The sequence below is a fragment of the Capricornis sumatraensis genome, chromosome 1 (assembly GCF_032405125.1).
Source record: "Capricornis sumatraensis isolate serow.1 chromosome 1, serow.2, whole genome shotgun sequence".
In the NCBI taxonomy this organism is placed as follows: Eukaryota; Metazoa; Chordata; class Mammalia; order Artiodactyla; family Bovidae; genus Capricornis; species Capricornis sumatraensis.
Window position 1 is genome coordinate 142,184,098 of NC_091069.1, and position 21,226 is coordinate 142,205,323.

Below are 21,226 nucleotides of genomic sequence, written 5' to 3' on the forward strand. Positions count from 1 at the left end.
GGAGAATTCCATGGATAGAGGACCCTGGCAGGCTACAGTCCATGGAGTCGCAGAGTCAGACATAAGTGAGTGACTAACATTTATTATCAATAACAATTTTAAAGGTGAAAAATAAACTTGTTCATCACTAATAAGATTCACAGTTTTGGCAAGATAAGGAAAGAAAATTCTAAAGAAAGAAAATAGCTTGAATGATTTTGATATTGTACATGTATTCAGAACTCACTATAGTTTTATCATTAATATGTTAATATATACTTTAGTTTGGGGGCATTTGTTGGTATTTCAACTTACAATATAAATTCATGTCCAGTTTATAAGGAATAATACATAAAATAAATATATTTTGTAGAAATATAATGATTGCATTGTGACTATAAAAACCTTTAACTTGTAACTAAATTTCTCCTTTCCCCTTCCAAAATGAATAGCTTTTCAATTCAGTGAAATATAATTTAAATAATATTAGTAGAGCTTGTCATACAATTTGCCCTAATTTTTAAATACAGCCATACCTCAGAGATAATTGCTGGTTCAGCCCTAGACCACTGCAATAAAACAAATATTGCTAATAAAGTAAGTTGTTTTTAACTAAATTTCAGTGCAGATAAAACTTATGTTTACCTTATGCTGTAGTCTGTTAAATGTGCAATAACATGTCTAAAAATACACATATCTTAATTTTAAAATACTTTATTGCTTAAAAATGCTAAGCATCATCTAAATCTTTAGCAAGTCATAATCTTTTTTGCTGGTGGTGGGTCTTCACTTGATGTTGATGGCTGATGACTGATTAATGATGGCTGGTGAAGGTTGGAAAGGCTGTGGCATATTCTAAGTGGAGTGACTGTGACATCAACTAAGTTTATCTCATATTCTAAGCACTGTGATGCTATTTCCACAGTCTTCACAGCAGCTTTACCAGGAGTAGATTTCGTCTCAAGAAACCACTTTCTTTGCAAATCTAGAAGAAACAACTCCTTGTCCATTCAAGTTCTATCATGAGGTTGCAACAATTCAGTCACATCACCAAGTTCCAGTTCTAATTTTAGTTCTGCGGTTTCCACCACATCTGCAGTTACTTCCTCCACTAAAGTCTTGCATCCTTCAAAGTCATCCATCAGAGTTGGAATCAATTTCTTTCAAACTCCTCTTAATGTTGATATTTTGGCCTCTTCCCATGAATCACAAGTGTTCTTAAAAGCATCTGGAATTGTAAATCCTTTCCAGAAGGTTTTACATTTACTCTGGCCTAAATTCATCAGATAAATCACTATGTATGGCAGCTATAACCCTACAAAATATACTTCTTAAATAATAAGATTCAAAAGTCAAAATTACTCCTTGATCTATGGTTGCAGAATGGATGCTTTGCTAGCAAGAATGAAAATGACATTAATCTTGTACATCTCCATCAGAGCTCTTGGGTGACCAGGCGCATTGTCAATGTGCAGTAATATTTGGAAGGGAATCTTCTTTCCTGAGCAATAGGTCTCAAATTTGGGGTTAAAATATTTAGCAGGCTATATTATAAGCAGATGTGCTGTCATTCAGGCTTTGTGGTTTCATTTATAGAGCACAGACAGAGTAGATTTAGCACAATTCTTAAGGGCGCTAGGGTTTTCACAATGATGTGAGCATTGTCTTCAACTTTAAGTCACCAGTGGCATTAGTCCCAAACAGGACAGTTAACCTGTCTTTTGATCCTTTGAAATCAAGCACTGACTTCTCTTGAGAGAACTAGAATGGCATCTTCTTCCAATACAAGGCTGTTTTGTATACATTGAAAAATCTGTATTGTGAAAGTGAAAGTGAAAGCGTTAGTCACTCAGCTGTGTCCCATTCTTTGCAACCCCATGGGCTGTAGCCTGCCAGGCTCCTCTGTCCATGGGATTCTCCAAGCAAGAATACTGGAGTGGGTTGCCTTGCCCTTCTCCAGGGGATATTCCCTACCCAGGGATCCAACCTGGGTTTCCCACATTTCAGGCAGATTCTTTACTGTTGGAGTGCAGCACTAATTATCTTAGCTAGATCTTCTGGATAACACGCTTTAACTTCTACATTAGCACTTGCTGCTTCACCTTGCACTTTTATGTTATGGAGATGTCTTCTTTCCTTAAGTCTCCTGGACTAAACTCGGGGAGCTTCAGACGTTTTTCTGCTCCACCTTTACAGTCTTAACAGAAATAGAGTTAAGGTCTTCTCTGAATTAAGCTTTGACTTAAGGGAAAGTTGAGGCTGGTTTGATCTTCTATCCAAACAACTAAAACTTTCTTCCTGTCAGTAAGAGGACTGTTTTGCTTTCTTGTCATTCATGTGACCACTAGAGTAGCACTTCTAATTTCCTTCAAGAACTTTTTCTTTGCATTCATAAATTGGCTAACTCTTTGGTACAAGAGGCCAACTTTTGGTCTATCTTTGCTTTCCACATCTTCCTTATTAAGCTTAATCATTTCTGGCTTTTGATTGAAAGTGAGGGGGGTGTGACTGTTCCTTTCACTTGATTACCTAGAGGCCATTTTATGGTTTTTAATTGGCTCAATTTTAATATTGTTCTATCTCAGGGAGTAGGGAGGCCCAAGGAGAGGTAGAAAGATGGAGGAATGGCCAGTCGGTAGAGTAGTCAGAACTCACACCACATTGACTGGGTAAGTTCACTGTCTTATATGGGTGGCATGGATCATGATTCCGCAAAACAATTACAGTCAAAATCAAAGGTCACGGATTACAGATCACCATAGCAAATATAATAATAATGGAAAAGCTTGAAATATTTGGGGAATTACCAAAATGTGACAGAGAAAGATGAAGTGAGCAAATGCTGTTGGAAAAATGGTGCTGATGTACTTGCTTGAAGTAAGTGTTGCCAGAAACATTCAACCTGAAAAAAAAAAAAAAAAGCCCTCAGAATCTGCAAAGCACAATAAAGTGAAGCACAAAACCAGGTATTCCTGTACCTAGGCATGTGTGTTAAGTTGCTTCAGTCATGTCAGAATCTTTGTGACCTTATGGGCTGTAACCCACCAGGCTCCTCTGTCCATGGGATTCTCCAGGCAAGAATACTGCAGTGGGTTGCTGTGCCCTCCTCCAGGAAGGCTTCTCAACCCAGGGATCGAACCCCTATCTCTTATGTCTCCTGCATTGGCAGGCAGGTTCTTTACCACTAAAGCCAACTAGAAAGCTTAACCATATTATATCCTAGCACATCAAAAGAGACAAGGGGCTAGAGAGAACAGTAGTATGTATTTTATTTCCAACTTAATACATGTGTTTTAATTTCATGGACCACAATTGTTAAGAACATCCAAAAGTTTGGTAATATGTAAAATGAATTATTATTAGAGTGAAAGTTATGGCTACAATCTTTGAAAATGTTGTTTGTTACTCCTGGTTGACAACCTTGGGAGTTCCGCAGGTGGGAACTGGCCCCTATATATGGGAGGCAAGTAGAGACAGAAAAAACAGGCAGATCATTTTAGATTTGTAGGTGTCAGGTTTAATAAGCAAGGGAACTGACAGACAAAAGAGGTTTGTTTTGGGCAGATGCCCTTGCCAATCAGAATCTGTATATAAACGTTTATACAGAGGTCTAAATACTGGATTCGGTCACATAAACCATCCAGATGGTTTCAACAACATATGGCTCTTTCATGCCTATGTCCCAAAAGCAACTCCTAGACAGGGAAAGTGGGCAGAACTTACAGTCCAAGGACAAGGAGCAGGTGAGGAGACTCCAATTCCTCAGGTCACATTCAAGCATCAGAAGGCAGTCAAGTCTTCTTGATTTTCTCCAGTAGTTACAATTTCAAAGGAAAAGAAACATGTTAAAAGCATATTAAATACTGTTTCAGTACGGTGGAGTGGAAGTATGGGCAGTTATGAATGCTTATGTTTTCCTTATTTTAGAATATATTTCTAGAATTTCCTTAGATAAAATTAAAATTAAGAAAATATCTCTTTTTTTTAAAGTTCAGCTCTACTACAGTTTTAGTGTGAATATAGAGAAAAATCTGAACAATATGACTTTGGAGTATAGGAATCATAGTCTTAAATAGGATATTAGAAGGAGGTTTTAATTAAGTACAATAGTATCAATTATATGGCATCATAACAAAAAATAATTGTTTGGTGAAATTAGAGACAATCGTTTTTGGTGTTAAAATGTTTTTAAAACATTTTGATGTGCTAAAGAACTAAAATTATTGAACATTATGCAATGTTTTCTAAATGATTCAAGATCATCTATCTTTAACTCGTTACGTACCATATATGCCACTCCAAGTGTGTCCACAGATTTGGTCAATCTATGGGATTTGTCCAGCTGTGAGTACATGGGAATACTGTTTGCTATTCTTTACTTCTATCCCCTGCATGTGACTTTGCAGGGACCTTGAGTCTGTGAAATACAGTGCCCTCTCCCATGCACGTTAGTTTTGACTTGTTTCAGCAAGTGCAGTATGGTTTGTCTTGCCATGCGTGCTACTTCAGTCGTATCCAACTCTTTGCAACCCCATGATCTATAGCCCATCAGGCTCCTCTGTCCATGGAATTCACCAGGCAAGAATGCTGGATTGCATGGCCATTCCCTTCTCCAGGTCTTACCAGGTCTTAACAAATATTGTGCACTTCTGCTTGCTTTCTGATGCCCTTATTAGCTCTCCAAAGAAGCATATGCCTTGGATACCTGCTGGTCCTAGAATGAGACCCATGGAGAACACGGGACGCCCCTCCACAGCCCAGCTGACCCACACCCTGAATCAGAGCTTCCCTGGTGGCCCCATAGGTCTGTGAGCAACAAGAATAAACATAATTTTAATATCATTACATATTATTTTTATTATAATGCATAATCTGTTGCTGCCCACTGAATTTCAGGGATAGCTCTCTAATACATGAAGATATTCTGCATGAGCCAAAAACTTTATTTTTATTGACCTCAGCATATATTGATCTATAGATTATGAAAAACTCATGATGCCAGCTATTGAAATTTGATAGTGGTAAGTCACATAGATTTTATACATAAATAATGCAAAGTGGAACTGTTAGTGGGGAAAGTTCTGAGCATTTTTCTAGATAAAGAATTAGCTTTGCCTACTCTGTTAGTCAGCCTTACTGCTATAAGGAAATTTATAGACTGACTGACTTAAATAACATACATACATTTGCTTCTCACAATTTGGGGGCTGGGAAGTCCAAGATCAAGGTGTCAACAGATTTGGTTTCTGTGACAGTCCTTTTCTCTGGACTTATGCCTTGACTTGAAGAGAAATGCCTTTTCTCTGTCCTTACATGGAAGAGAAAACAAGCTCTGGTCTTCTTTTTTCTTCTTATTATAAAGACACTAATCCATCGTGGAAGCTCCATCCTCTTTACCTCATCTAAACCTGATTACCTCCCAAAGACCTCACCTCTAACACCACCATAATGGGAGTTAGAACCTCAACATGTGAATTCTGGGGAACCCAAATATGGTCTATAAAACCTATATCTTGATTAGATGGTTCCAGGGAGCATCCACTATCACTAAAAAATTCTGCTAATTTGATAAGGTTTGGAATTTCTTTAAGGGAGCACAGTAATACTTTGATTTCACAATTATAAATAAAGTTGAAATTGAATAGAATTATAGAAAAAGATTCTTTTTTGGTAGATTATTTCCAAAAATGGGCAGCAGAAATAACTTCCACTCCTGCACACGTATGCTATTCTTCTCATCATGAAATAGAGTTAATATCCTCTTTCTTTAATATATGTTGCCATGCGACTTGTTTTGATGCAAAGAATGTGGCAAAGTGACCCTATTGCAGTCTAGGACAAGCAAATAATAGACCTGATAGCTTTCACTTTTGCTGTTTGGAAAGCTGAGCCCCATGTTAGAAGCTGAATCTTGTTGAGAAGAAAAGACCAGTTAAACATAAGCAGTTTCATCCACCCACCCCAGCTGAGGCTCCAGACATGTAACTGCTGCTGCTGCTGCTAAGTCGCTTCAGTCGCGTCCGACTCTGTGCAACCCTATAGACGGCAGCGCACCAGGCTCCCCCATCCCTGGGATTCTCCAAGCAAGAACACTGGAGTGGGTTGCCATTTCCTTCTCCAATGCATGAAACTGAAAAGTGAAAATGAAGTCGCTCAGTCGTGTCTGACTCTTCCCGACCCCATGGACTGCAGCTCACCAGGCTCCTCCGTCCATGGGATTTTCCAGGCAAGAGTACTGGAGTGGGGTGCCATCGCCTTCCTCAAGACATGTAACTGAGACCACCTTTACTATCCCCTTACAGCCCAATTCTCAATGGAAGGCAGATACATAAGTTACCTCAGCTGATACTTTCTAGACCTGAAGAACCATCCAGTTGAACCCAGACAATCCAAAAAATCATGAAAACAATATATCATTTTTGTTCTATGCCAGTACGTTTTCCAAAACAATTGAAACTTTATTTAAACTGTAGTGTCAGAACATTTCTGGGAATTTGAATAGGAAAGAATACAATGGAAGCAGGGAAAGGGCCCAAAATTCTAGGCCTAGGGTATTTGAAGTAGAAGTTCACTTCCTTCATAATTTGTATTGCTATTCTGTGGAATTTTCCTAAGAAGAGAGACTAGGCTGAACCACATGAGCCTTTGAGCTTCTAAGCCTTGCGTTATACAATTCAAATGTTTCCAACCCTTGTGTTCTGTGAGAGTATACTTAGTGTCATATATTCAAATTGCCAAGTCATAAGAAAGCCACAAAAGAAAGAGAACCTGACTTTCTTTAACTTGACCAGCATCCTACATGAAATAGCTTTAGATTAACATCCAACTGGATTTGTACAGGAACTACCTTGGATTGTAAGGGCTTCAGTTTTTTTCAAAGCTCTCATCTTGGTACAGGTTTTTCTTGTAGAATAACTTCTCCTTTATGTGAGGAGATAAGCATCTATGAATTGATAAGTAGCTCTCAACATAGACTTGGCATGCCTTTATTCTCATTAAGATTCTGAGAATGTATGTAATCAGCAATTCTCTTTATGGTTACTAGGACTATAACCCTGTGAGTTAATCACAGATCAGTTCAGTTCAGTCGCTCTGTTGTGTCCGACTCTTTGCAACCCCATGGACTGCAGCACACCAGGCTTCCCTGTCCATCACCAACTCCTGGAGCTTGCTCAATCTCATGCCCATCAGGTAGGTGATGCACAAGAAATAGAGCAAATGAGACAATACTTTTAAAAGGATAAATCAAGTATGTAGAGTTGGCACGCCTTTACATTTTAATTTTTGAGAAAAATGTATACTTCTAGCTTACTAAAACCAAGTCAACATATTTTCTCATAGCAAATAGGGATCTTGGGAATTTACACATGTTTAAGGAAGTTCTAAATTTGTTGCCCACCATTTGTAGGAGAAATTAAAATCTGAAATATAAAAGACCATCTTTGCTATACTTTTACATATATCCACTTAAAAAAATATTTCCCATATTTTGCTGTACTTTTCCTCCATATGTTGCCTGAAACTAATGCAACATTGTAAATCAACTATACTACAGTAATAAAAAAAAAAGAACATTTTTGTATTCTTTTTTTTTTGCAAACATTCAGAGTTGAAAAAGTCTACATTTTCTCCATAAAAACAGAAACTGATGATGGGAAGAATGTTTCTTGCTTACTTGAGCATTTTAACAATGCATTAAAAGATTCAGCAATGATCTAAAAAATGGCAATGATACAGCAAGCACACCTTTTAAAAGCTGAAAGGAATGTATTGTACATTAAGAATGCTAAGCCACTATTTACTTCACCATGATAGCACTGGTAAAGAGGAAGCTAATGCCGTGAGGTTCACAGAGTGTTTAATCATATTTTATAGTGTGCACAATGGAAGCCACTAGGAACTTGATTGCACTTATGCTTTTAAAAAGGTCATTCTGAAAACAGCATAGAGAATGGGTCAGAGACTAGTATAAGTGGAAAGAGGCCCTCTGCAATGGCCCAAAGTTAGAACTCAGGCTGTAGGGATGGGGAAAAGCAGACAAACAACTTCAATCTGGAGTCCTTTTTTCTACTTTTGCTTCTCATGCAAGGGTTCAAATGTCACTTTATCAGAAAGGTTTATCCTGACCACCGTATTAAATACCTTAACTAGCACTCTCTTCTCCCTTTATACCATGCCTATTTACTTCTTATTTTTTTCACAATTCCTATTTTTTCTGTATATCTGTTCATTTCCTGTCTCCTTTTATTACGGTATAAGCTACTTGAGACCATGACCTCAGGTCACCATAGCACCTTGGCTCCTAGATTTCCTAGCATCTTGCTCCTCCAATTATAGTCTGTGGACCAGACTCTTTGGCATCTTTTGGGGGCTTATTAAAAATGCAGAATTCCTCAGAACTACCTCAATGATTAGCCAAACAGGATCTCAGTGATTTGTATACACATTAAAGAATGTGAAGTACTGGCCTAGAAACTTTAGGTTCTGAATAAATGGTGGAGGACAGCATGTACTTCTGGGTTTCTTGTTGTTGTTCAGTCACTCAGTCATGTCCAGCTCTTTGGGACTACCTGGACTGCAGCAGATTTCCCTAGCCTTCACTATCTCCCAGAGTTTGCTTAAACTCATGTCCATTGAATTGGTGATGTCATCCAACCATCTCATCCTCTGTCATCCCCTTCTCTTCCTGCCTTCGATCTTTCCCAGTATCAGAGTCTTTTCCAATGAGTTAGCTCTTAGCATCAGGTAGCCAAAATATTGGAAATTCAGCTTTAGCATCAGTCCTTCCAATGACTATTCAGGGATGATTTTCTCTAGGATTGACTGGTTTGATCTCCTTCCTATCAGAGGGACTCTCAAGAGTCTTCTCCAACACCTCAGTTCAAAAGCATCAATTCTTCGGTGCCTTTCTTACAACCCAAACTCACATCCATATATGACTACTGGAAAAGCCATAGCTTTTATTAGATGGACATTTGTTGGCAAAGTGAGGTCTCTGCTTTTTAATATGCTGTCTAGTTTGGTCATAGTTTTTCTTCCAAGGAGTAAGCATCTGTTAGTTTCATAGCTGCAATCACCATCTTCAGTGATTTTGGAGCCCAAGAAAATAAAGTCTGTTACTGTTTACATTGTTTCCCCATCTATTTGCTATGAACTGATGGGACCGGATGCCATGATCTTAGTTTTCTGAATGCTGAGTTTTAAGCCAACTTTTTCACTCTCCTCCTTCACTTTCATCAAGAGGCTCTTTAGTTCTTTACTTTCTGCCATAAGGATGGTGTCATCTGCAGACCTGAGGTTATCGATATTGTTCCTGGCAATCTTGATTCCAGCTTGTGCTTCATTCAGCCCGGCATTTCACATAATGTACTCTGATTATACGTTAAATAAGCAAGGTGGCAATATACAGCCTTGACATACTTCTTTCCCAGTTTGGAACCAGTCTGCTGTTTCATGTCGGGTTCTAACTGTTGCATCTTGACCTGCATACAGATTTCTCAGGAGGCAGGTCAGGTAGTCTGGTATTCCCATCTCTTGAAGAATTTTCCAGTTTGTTATGATCCAGACAGACAAAGGCTTTAGCATAGTCAATGAAGCAGTAGATGTTTTTTCTGGAACTCTCTTGCTTTTTCTATGATCCAATGGACCTTGGCAATTTGATCTCTTGTTCCTCTGCCTTTTCTAAATCCAGCTTGAACATCTGGAAGTTCTCAATTCATGTACTGCTGAAGCCTAAGTTAGAGAATTTTGAGCATTACTTTGCTAACATGTGAGATATGTATAATTGTGTGGTAGTCTGAACATTTTTTTTTGTTTGTTTGCATTGCCTTTCTTAGGGTTTGGAATGAAAACTGATCTTTTCCAGTCCTGTGACCACTGCTGAGTTTTCCAAATTTGCTGGCATATTGAGTGCAACACTTTCACAGCATCATCTTTTAAGATTTGAAATAACTCAACTGGGATTTCATCACCTCCACTAGCTTTGTTCTTGGTAATGCTTCCAAAGTCCTACCTGACTTCAGACTCCAGGATGTCTGGCTCTAGGTGAGGAATCACACCATCGTGGTTATCTGGGTCATGAAGATCTTTTTTGTATCATTCTTCTGGGTTCTGAATTAAGTAGTTAGGAAGGTGGTGAAGCCACTCAGTGAGATAGGGAATACTAGGCATAAGCAAAGTTGTGAATGGAAAGATGAAAATTCAACTTTGAATATTTGGAATTTGATTCTTTTAAGAACAGCCACTAGGTAATTGAATATAGAATTCAAAAGGGAGATCAAGATTATTCAGATTTTCTATAGGTATAGAGTAGAAAAATTCTGAGACACACTTTGCATGTCTCCCAACATACACTTGCATCATGGGCATACAGAGATAAACAGGAGCAGTCATGAAAAACTATTTAAATGTTGAACTAATAGGAAAGTGGTTTCATCTGTAAATCCCATGGACTTAACTTTGCACTTCATGATTTGGAAGGAGAGAAAACTTCTGCTACTCATTACTCAAAATCTTGAATCATTGTAACTTACTGTTTATACTATTTAGTCAATATCAACTGATACTAATTAAATTTATGGTCATCACTGACTGCTTGATGCTAAGATTTAGAGACAGTTCTGCTCAGGGTTGTTATTCCGAAACTCATGCCTTAGCTATGTATGCATTATACTCTTGGCATGTAATCATGATAAATATTTAGGGGGCAATTCTTTCAGCTTCACTGAAGCATTTAACTTAATTGATTACACTCGACTTTTACAGATAATGAGGACTCCCTGGTTGTAAATTGCTCAGAGGACTATTCTCAATGGATGATGATATAATTGAACAATAATTTTTGTTTCAAATGAGAAATGTACACAAACAATAGGAGGCTTCCACTTACTTTTTGACAAAATAATTTAGGAAAAGTACAGAACATCATATCAAAAAGCAGCAGGTGTAAGAGAGGATGCTCATCATTGTGAGGTCAGTTTTTACTTTACTAAATAAGCAAACTTAAAAAAAAAAAGCAATACTGGCTATAATGAAGACAGTCTGGTGTGTTAATTAATCTCTGTGAATACATTATGGAGTTCAGCTTGCTAGTGTGTCTCAAATGGTGCACAGTTTTGTTTTTTTTTTCTTTTCTAATTTTGCTTCATCTCTTCAAGAAAATTTGAGATACCAAGGGAACATTTCATGCAAAGATGGGCACAGTAAAGGACAGAAATTGTATGGACCTAAAAGAAGCAGAAGATACTAAGAAAAGGTAGCAAGAATAACCAGAAGAACTATACTAAAAAGATCTTCATGACCCAGATAACCATAATCGTGTGATCACTCACCTAGTGCTAGACATCCTGGAAAGCGGAGTCAAGAGGGCCTTAGGAAGCATCACTACAAACAATGCTAGTGGAGGTGATGGAATTCCAGTTCAGTTATTTGAAATCCTAAAAAATGATGCCTTGAAAGTGCTGCACTCAACATGCCAGCAAATTTGGAAAACTCAGCAGTGGCCACAGGACTGGAAAAGGTCAGTTTTCATTCCAATTCCAAAGTAAGGCAATACCAAAGAATGTTCAAACTGATGCGCAATTGCACTCATCTAACAGCTAGCAAAGTAGTGCTCAAAATTCTCCAAGCCAGGCTTCCACAGAAATTAAACCGTGAACTTCCAAATGTTCAAGCTGAATTTAGAAAAGGCAGAGGAACCAGAGATCAAAATGCAAACATCTGTTGGACCATCGAAAAAGCAAGAGAGTTCCAGAAAAACATCTACTTCTGCTTTATTGACTACGTCAAAGCCTTTGACTGTGTGGATCACAACAAATTGTGTGGAAAATTCTTGAATAGATGGGAATACCAGACCACCTGACCTGCCCTCTGAGAAATCTATATGTGGGTCAAGAAGCAACAGTTAGAACTGGACATGGAACAATACACCGATTCCAAATTGGGAAAGGAGTACGTCAAGACTGTATATTGTCAACCTGCTTATTTAACTTATATGCAGAGTACATCATGAGAAATGCTAGACTGGATGAAGCACAAGCTGGAATCAAGATTGCCAGGAGAAATATCAATAACCTCAGATATGCAGATGACACCCCACTTACAGCAGAAAGCAAGGAAGAACCTAAAGAGCCTCTTGATGAAAGTGAAAGAGGAGAGTGAAAAAGTTGGCTTAAAACTCAACATTCAAAAAACGAAGATCATGGCATCTGGTCCCATCACTTCATGGCAAATAGATGGGGAAGCAATGGAAACAGTGACAGGCTTTATTTTCTTGGGCTCCAAAATTACTGCAGATGGTGACTACAGCCATGAAGTTAAAAGATGCTTGCTCCTTGGAAGAAAAGCTATGACCAATCTAACTGCTAAGTCGCTTCAGTCGTGTCCGACTCTGTTCGACCCCATAGACGGCAGCCCACCAGGCTCCGCCGTCCCTGGGATTCTCCAGGCAAGAACAATGGAGTGGGTATGACCAATCTAGACAGCATATTAAACAGCAGAGACATTACTTTGCCAACAAAGGTCCGTCTAGTCAAGGCTATGGTTTTTCCAGTAGTCATGTATGGATGTGAGATTTGGACTAAAAGAAAGCTGAGCTCTTAAGAACTGATGCTTTTGTCGGAACTCTGCACCATGACCTGTCCATCTTGGGTGGCTTACATGGCATGGCTAATTATTTCTTTGAATTAGACAAGGCTGTGGTCCATGTGACCAATCTGATTAGCTTTCTGTGATTATAGTTTTCATTCTGTGTGCCCTCTGATGGATAAAGATAAGAGGCTTATGGAAGCTTTACTGTTTAGCAGGTGAATAAAAATGAGTGAGGAATTTCTAACTTTGTTAAATGATGTTTCAATAATAAAATTTATAATACTATTTCCTTACAGCTGTTGATTAGCTATTATTAGACTATGTAGTCACGTTTTAAACATTAAGTATTCATCAAGTGACCTATGGTTTATAATAAGGAGAAAATGACTTAAATTACAAGAGATTTGCACTTGGTGCCATTAGAAGTTTCATAAAAGTGCAATTTGCTTTAAATTTAAGCGTTAGCATTTTCTAATCTTGAGCACTTTGATTACCTCCTCTAAGAGCATTAACATATAATAGTTAATGCAAAAAGGTAAGCCCTTTTGTTCCTTGATTTCCAGTTTTTGAACCTGAGTAATTATCTGAATCAAAACGTATGAAACATAAAGACAGAATTTGCCCTCTAAGACTGCTTAAAATGTTTATCAGTTAACAAGTCAAAGATCCCCAAAGAGCCCCCATTCTGTTGTAGCCACGGGTTCTGGGAAACAAACTCACTCAGAAGGACAATGCAGATAGTGGAGTGCAGTTTATTACACCGGCGGGCCCAAGGCAGAGTCTCCCCTTAGCCAAGGACCAGCATTTGTGAAAATCTTTTATACCCCATGTGCACGTGTCTGAACCCACCACCCCAAATTCCTTGAGACTTACATAAACCAAGGAAAATACAATCTCAATAGCCCCATCATTCACGTGCTATGTGCTCATGTGCTCAAACAGTCAAACAGTTAGCCAATAATCAATAAACCCGAGGTTACACTCTGATGGATACAGAAAAATATATGGCCTGTCTGGAGGAAGGCGTGATTAGTGTTTGTTTTCTTTTAGGCAATGAATAATCTAGATACGATCTTCAAGGTTCCCCTGTCTGGAGGGGGTCTTATCCTTCTGTTGTTGTTTTCTTTTTTTTTTTTGTTTTTTGTTTTTTGTTTTTTTATTAAATTTTAAAATCTTTAATTCTTACATGTGTTCCCAAACATGAAACCCCCTCCCACCTCCCTCCCCATAACATCTCTGTGGGTGATCCCCATGCACCAGCCCCAAGCATGCTGTATCCTGCGTCAGACATAGACTGGCGATTCAATTCTTACATGATAGTATACATGATAGAATGCCATTCTCCCAAATCATCCCGCCCTCTCCCTCTCTCTCTGAGTCCAAAAGTCCGTTATACACAGCTGTGTCTTTTTTCCTGTCTTGCATACAGGGTCGTCATTGCCATCTTTCTAAATTCCATATATATGTGTTAGTATACCGTATTGGTGTTTTTCTTTCTGGCTTACTTCACTCTGTATAATCGGCTCCAGTTTCATCCATCTCATCAGAACTGATTCAAATGAATTCTTTTTAACGGCTGAGTAATACTCCATTGTGTACATGTACCAAAGCTTTCTTATCCATTCATCTGCTGATGGACATCTAGGTTGTTTCCATGTCCTGGCTATTATAAACAGTGCTGCGATGAACATTGGGGTACATGTGTCTCTTTCAATTCTGGTTTCCTCGGTGTGTATACCCAGCAGTGGGATTGCTGGGTCATAAGGTAGTTCTATTTGCAATTTTTTAAGGAATCTCCACACTGTTCTCCATAGTGGCTGTACTAGTTTGCATTCCCACCAACAGTGTAGGAGGGTTCCCTTTTCTCCACACCCTCTCCAGCATTTATTGCTTGCAGATTTTTGGATCGCAGCCATTCTGACTGGTGTGAAGTGGTACCTCATTGTGGTTTTGATTTGCATTTCTCTGATAATGAGTGATGTTGAGCATCTTTTCATGTGTTTGTTAGCCATCCGTATGTCTTCTTTGGAGAAATGTCTATTTAGTTCTTTGGCCCATTTTTTGATTGGGTCGTTTATTTTTCTGGAATTGAGCTGCATAAGTTGCTTGTATATTTTTGAGATTAGTTGTTTGTCAGTTGCTTCATTTGCTATTATTTTCTCCCATTCAGAAGGCTGTCTTTTCACCTTGCGTATATTTTCCTTTGTTGTGCAGAAGCTTTTAATTTTAATTAGATCCCATTTGTTTATTTTTGCTTTTATTTCCAGAATTCTGGGAGGTGGATCATAGAGGATCCTGCTGTGATTTATGTCTGAGAGTGTTTTGCCTATATTCTCCTCTAGGAGTTTTATAGTTTCTGGTCTTACATTTAGATCTTTAATCCATTTTGAGTTTATTTTTGTGTGCGGTGTTAGAAAGTGATCTAGTTTCATTCTTTTACAAGTGGTTGACCAGTTTTCCCAGCACCACTTGTTAAAGAGATTGTCTTTACTCCATTGTATATTCTTGCCTCCTTTGTCAAAGATAAGGTGTCCATATGTGTGTGGATTTATCTCTGGGCTTTCTATTTTGTTCCATTGATCTATATGTCTGTCTTTGTGCCAGTACCATACTGTTTTGATGACTGTGGCTTTGTAGTAGAGCCTGAAGTCAGGCAAGTTGATTCCTCCAGTTCCATTCTTCTTTCTCAAGATTGCTTTGGCTATTCGAGGTTTTTTGTATTTCCATACAAATCTTGAAATTATTTGTTCAAGTTCTGTGAAAAATATGGCTGGTAGCTTGATAGGGATTGCGTTGAATTTGTAAATTGCTTTGGGGAGTATACTCATTTTCACTATATTGATTCTTCCAATCCATGAACATGGTATATTTCTCCATCTATTAGTGTCCTCTTTGATTTCTTTCATCAGTGTTTTATAGTTTTCTATATATAGGTCTTTAGTTTCTTTGAGTAGATATATTCCTAAGTATTTTATTCTTTTTGTTGCAATGGTGAATGGAATTGTTTCCTTAATTTCTTTTCCTACTTTCTCATTATTAGTGTATAGGAATGCAAGGGATTTCTGTGTGTTGATTTTATATCCTGCAACTTTACTATATCCATTGATGAGCTCTAGTAATTTTCTGGTGGAGTCTTTAGGGTTTTCCATGTAGAGGATCATGTCATCTGCAAGCAGTGAGAGTTTTACTTCTTCTTTTCCAATTTGGATTCCTTTTATTTCTTTTTCTGCTCTGATTGCTGTGGCCAAAACTTCCAGAACTATGTTGAAAAGTGGACACCCTTGTCTTGTTCCTGACTTTAGGGGAAATGCTTTCAATTTTTCACCATTAAGGATAATGTTTGCTGTGGGTTTGTCATATATAGCTTTTATTATGTTGAGGTATGTTCCTTCTATTCCTGCTTTCTGGAGAGTTTTTATCATAAATGGATGTTGAATTTTGTCAAAGGCCTTCTCTGCATCTATTGAGATAATCATATGGTTTTTATTTTTCAATTTGTTAATGTGGTGAATTACATTGATTGATTTGCGGATATTGAAGAATCCTTGCATCCCTGGGATAAAGCCCACTTGGTCATGGTGTATGATCTTTTTAATATGTTGTTGGATTCTGATTGCTAGAATTTTGTTGAGGATTTTTGCATCTATGTTCATCAGTGATATTGGCCTGTAGTTTTCTTTTTTTGTGACATCTTTGTCAGGTTTTGGTATTAGGGTGATGGTGGCCTCGTAGAATGAGTTTGCAAGTTTACCTTCCTCTGCAATTTTCTGGAAGAGTTTGAGTAGGATAGGTGTTAGCTCTTCTCGAAATTTTTGGTAGAATTCAGCTGTGAAGCCGTCTGGACCTGGGCTTTTGTTTGCTGGAAGATTTCTGATTACAGTTTCAATTTCCGTGCTGGTGATGGGTCTGTTAAGATTTTCTATTTCTTCCTGGTTCAGTTTTGGAAAATTGTACTTTCCTAAGAATTTGTCCATTTCTTCCACATTGTCCATTTTATTGGCATACAACTGCTGATAGTAGTCTCTTATGATCTTTTGTATTTCTGTGTTGTCTGTTGTGATCTCTCCATTTTCATTTCTAATTTTATTGATTTGATTTTTCTCTCTTTGCTTCTTGATGAGTCCGGCTAGTGGTCTGTCAATTTTATTTATCCTTTCAAAGAACCAGCTTTTGGCCTTGTTGATTTTTGCTATGGTCTCTTTTGTTTCTTTAGCATTTATTTCTGCCCTAATTTTTAAGATTTCTTTCCTTCTGCTAACTCTGGGGTTCTCCAATTCTTCCTTTTCTAGTTGCTTTAGTTGTAGAGTTAGGTTATTTATTTGACTTTTTTCTTGTTTCTTGAGGTATGCCTGTATTGCTATGAACTTTCCTCTTAGCACTGCTTTTATAGTGTCCCACAGGTTTTGGGTTGTTGTGTTTTCATTTTCATTAGTTTCTATGCATATTTTGATTTCTTTTTTGATTTCTTCTGTGATTTGTTGGTTATTCAGAAGTGTGTTGTTCAACCTCCATATGTTGGAATTTTTAGTAGTTTTTCTCCTGCAATTGAGATCTAAACCTTTGATGTCTCATAACCCATCACTGGTCACTCCACTGCACTCCAGAGAGAAGAAACCCAGCTCCACCCACCAGAACTCCAACACAAGCCTCCCTAACCAGGAAACCTTGACAAGCCACTGATAGAACCCCACCCACAGTGAGGAAGCTCCATAATAAAGAGAACTCCACAAATTACCAGAATATAAAAAGACCACCCCAAACGCAGCAATATAACCAAGATGAAGAGACAGAGGAATACTCAGCAGGTAAAGGAACAGGAGAGTTGCCCACCAAACCAAACAAAAGAGGAAGAAGTAGGGAATCTACCTGAGAAGGAATTCCGAATATTGATAGTGAAAATGATCCAAAATCTTGAAATCAAAATGGAATCACAGATAAATAGCCTAGAGACAAGGATTGAGAAGATGCAAGAAAGGTTTAACAAAGACCTAGAAGAAATAAAAAAGAGTCAAAATATAATGAATAATGCAATAAATGAGATCAGAAACACTCTGGAGGCAACAAATAGTAGAATAACGGAGGCAGAAGATAGGATTAGTGAAATAGAAGATAGAATGGTAGAAATAAATGAATCAGAGAGGAAACAAGAAAAACGAATTAAAAGAAACGAGGACAATCTCAGAGACCTCCAGGACAATATGAAACGCTCCAACATTCGAATTATAGGAGTCCCAGAAGAAGAAGACAGAAAGAAAGATCATGAGAAAATCCTTGAGGAGATAATAGTTGAAAACTTCCCTAAAATGGGGAAGGAAATAATCACCCAAGTCCAAGAAACACAGAGAGTTCCAAATAGGATAAACCCAAGGCGAAACACCCCAAGACAGATATTAATTAAATTAACAAAGGTCAAACACAAAGAACAAATATTAAAAGCAGCAAGGGAAAAACAACAAATAACACACAAGGGGATTCCCATAAGGATAACAGCTGATCTTTCAATAGAAACTCTTCAGGCCAGGAGGGAATGGCAAGACATACTTAAAGTGATGAAAGACAATAACCTACAGCCCAGATTACTGTACCCAGCAAGGATCTCATTCAAATACGAAGGAGAAATCAAAAGCTTTACAGACAAGCAAAAGCTGAGAGAATTCAGCACCACCAAACCAGCTCTCCAACAAATTCTAAAGGATATTCTCTAGACAGGAAACCGAAAAGGGTGTATAAACCCGAACCCAAAACAAAGTAAATGGTAACGGGATCATACTTATCAATAATTACCTTAAACGTAAATGGGTTGAACGCCCCAACCAAAAGGCAAAGACTGGCCGAATGGATACAAAAACAAGACCCCTCTATATGCTGCTTACAAGAGACCCACCTCAAAACAAGGGACACATATAGACTGAAAGTGAAGGGCTGGAATAAGATATACCACGCAAATAGAGACCAAAAGAAAGCAGGAGTGGCAATACTCATATCTGATAAAATAGACTTTAAAACAAAGGCTGTGAAAAGAGACAAAGAAGGCCACTACATAATGATCAAAGGATCAATCCAAGAAGAAGATATAACAATTATAAATATATATGCACCCAATATAGGAGCACCGCAATATGTAAGACAAATGCTAACAAGTATGAAAGGGGAAATCAACAATAACACAATAATAGTGGGAGACTTTAATACCCCACTCACACCTATGGACAGATCAACTAAACAGAAAATTAACAAAGAAACGCAAACTTTAAATGATACATTAGATCAATTAGACCTAATTGATATCTATAGGACATTTCACCCCAAAACAATGAATTTCACCTTTTTTTCAAGTGCTCATGGAACCTTCTCCAGGATAGATCACATCCTGGGCCACAAATCTAAACTTGATAAATTCAAAAAAATCGAAATCATTCCAAGCATCTTTTCTGTTGTTGTTTTCATAGGCACTAAACACAGAGTTCTGAGTCCACTGGAAACGTGGCCGAGCATGATCAGCATGAACAGGCCTAAGATGGAGTCCAGGCCCTATGAATTCCTTCTTCAATTCTATAGATCAGGGATGGGAGGACCGGTTATAAATGATGAACACAAGTAATAAGCAAGAAGGTAAATTTAGAGGTAATAATTGCCAAGAGATGAAAAAAACAGAAAGGTTCAGGGATTGAGTTTGTGAGGGATCAAAGCTGTGAAGGTTTGAGAGTGTTGACTTGAAACAGACTGACAGATATTTCTCCAGCAAAGATGGATGCATTCAAAATCTGTGTGTGTGTGTGTGTGTGTGTGTGTGTGTGTTAGTTGCTCAGTCGTGTCTGACTCTTTGTGACCCCATGAACTGTAACCCAACCGGCTTTTCTATCCACGGAATTCTCCAAGCAAAACACTGGAGTGGGAAGTCATCCTCTGTTCCAGGGGATCTTCCCGATTCAGGGACCGAATCCAGATCTCTTGCAATGCGGGTGGACTCTCATCATCTGAGCCACCAGGGAAGCCCCATTCAAAATCAGCAGAGAATTGCAAATCAGAGTTTGCAAATCCTCTCCTCACAAAGGAAGAAGACTTCTCTAAAGGGGAAAGGGAAGTTGGGAGGGCTGTAACACACAAAGAGGCTGTGACTTTTCACTGACTGAGTCCAAGGAGCCTTTCTTTCTGTTGGGCTCTGCTATGGATACAGGACGTGTGATTTCTGTGTATTAATTTTTTCCAGCACTTTGGGGTGTAGGGCAGAGGGGGAAGGGCATTGTTGTGATTTTCATGAAAGCAGTCAGTATCTGTCTTTTAGAAATGCAATCTGAACAACGACTTGAAGAAACCTAGGGAAGTAGCATTTCACACAGACAGAAAAGTTAAAGCAAATATGCCTTAAGGCAGGTGGTACCTGGTTTCATGAAAGACTGCCAGAGAAAGGGAAAATAGCAGAAAGGAGCTCAGAGAGGGGTTGTGTGGGCGGCAGGGTGGGTGAGTGCCATGAATACTTACATCTTCTTGGTCTTGTCGCTCTGTAGCTCTGGCCATTGTTGCTTCAGCTGAGCAAGTAGGGCCTGTATCACTGTGTACCTAGAGCTACCTGGTGGGAGGACACTTGTAGGTTCTGCTTTGCTCTGTTGGCTCCTGAACACACCTTGAAGTGCCAAGGTATCACCCCCTGGAGCAGCCCCTGAGTAATGGGCTGTGACCGCTGATGAATAAATCTTCCCCTATCACACGCAGGCACAGAGGACCTGTGACCTCAAAGGAGCCTGGCAGGATGTAGCTGCCATTGCCCACGGAGGAAACGACCTTCATAATATGCCCTTGGTCATGCTTCTCCATTTTGCTGTCTCTAGTTCTCTCGCTCTGCTTCTCTGGAATCACTTCCCCAAGTAAACTTCTTGCTTGTAAGCATTTTTTCAGGCTTTGTTTTTGGGGAAAATAGAAGTGAAGACAGCTGAGTGGCCAGGTCATGTAGGACCATGTGAGTGATTTAAGATTTGTAAGACTCTGACCATCTTCCAGTGTGGGGCTTTGGACCACGGAAGTGCGATGATCTGACTGAACAAAGTACAAATTGAAGAAAAAGAGAAAGAGAGGTGACTGCAGGTCAACCAGTGACTGCAGACAGCTATTTGCCCCCACATACAAGAACACAAACAGTCTCTCGTCCTTATTATCCGAGGAAATTTTGAACTAAGATTCAGAGCAGCCCTACTTAAAGTCTCTTTGGCCCTGTGGAGAAAAAGAAACTGTTCCAATTTTTCTCAGATTGGTACCAGCCAAGTGAAAAATGTCCTAAGTAGGCTCTTGAGAATTTGTAAAATGGATGAAGAAGGAAGCAGATTGTAAATGAGACCACTTAATTTTAATTCTCTCAACCTCTGGATGTTACTACTGGTCATAAAAGCAGAAAGCATTTTCAATATACAAAGTATGCAAATACTTTTTAAAAATCCCTATGTTACTAATACAGTTTGTTTCTTATTTAATGTTTCTGTAATAGTTTTTTTAAAATGACTGTTTTCCTTTAGTCTTTAAGAATCTCTTACTAGAACTACCCCCCAAAATCTGAATTGTCGTTTTTGTAGAAATACATGAAATTGTGATGCTCCTTATATTCAGTTCAGTTCAGTTCAATCGCTCAGGCATGTCCGACTCTTTGCAACCCCATGAATTGCAGCAC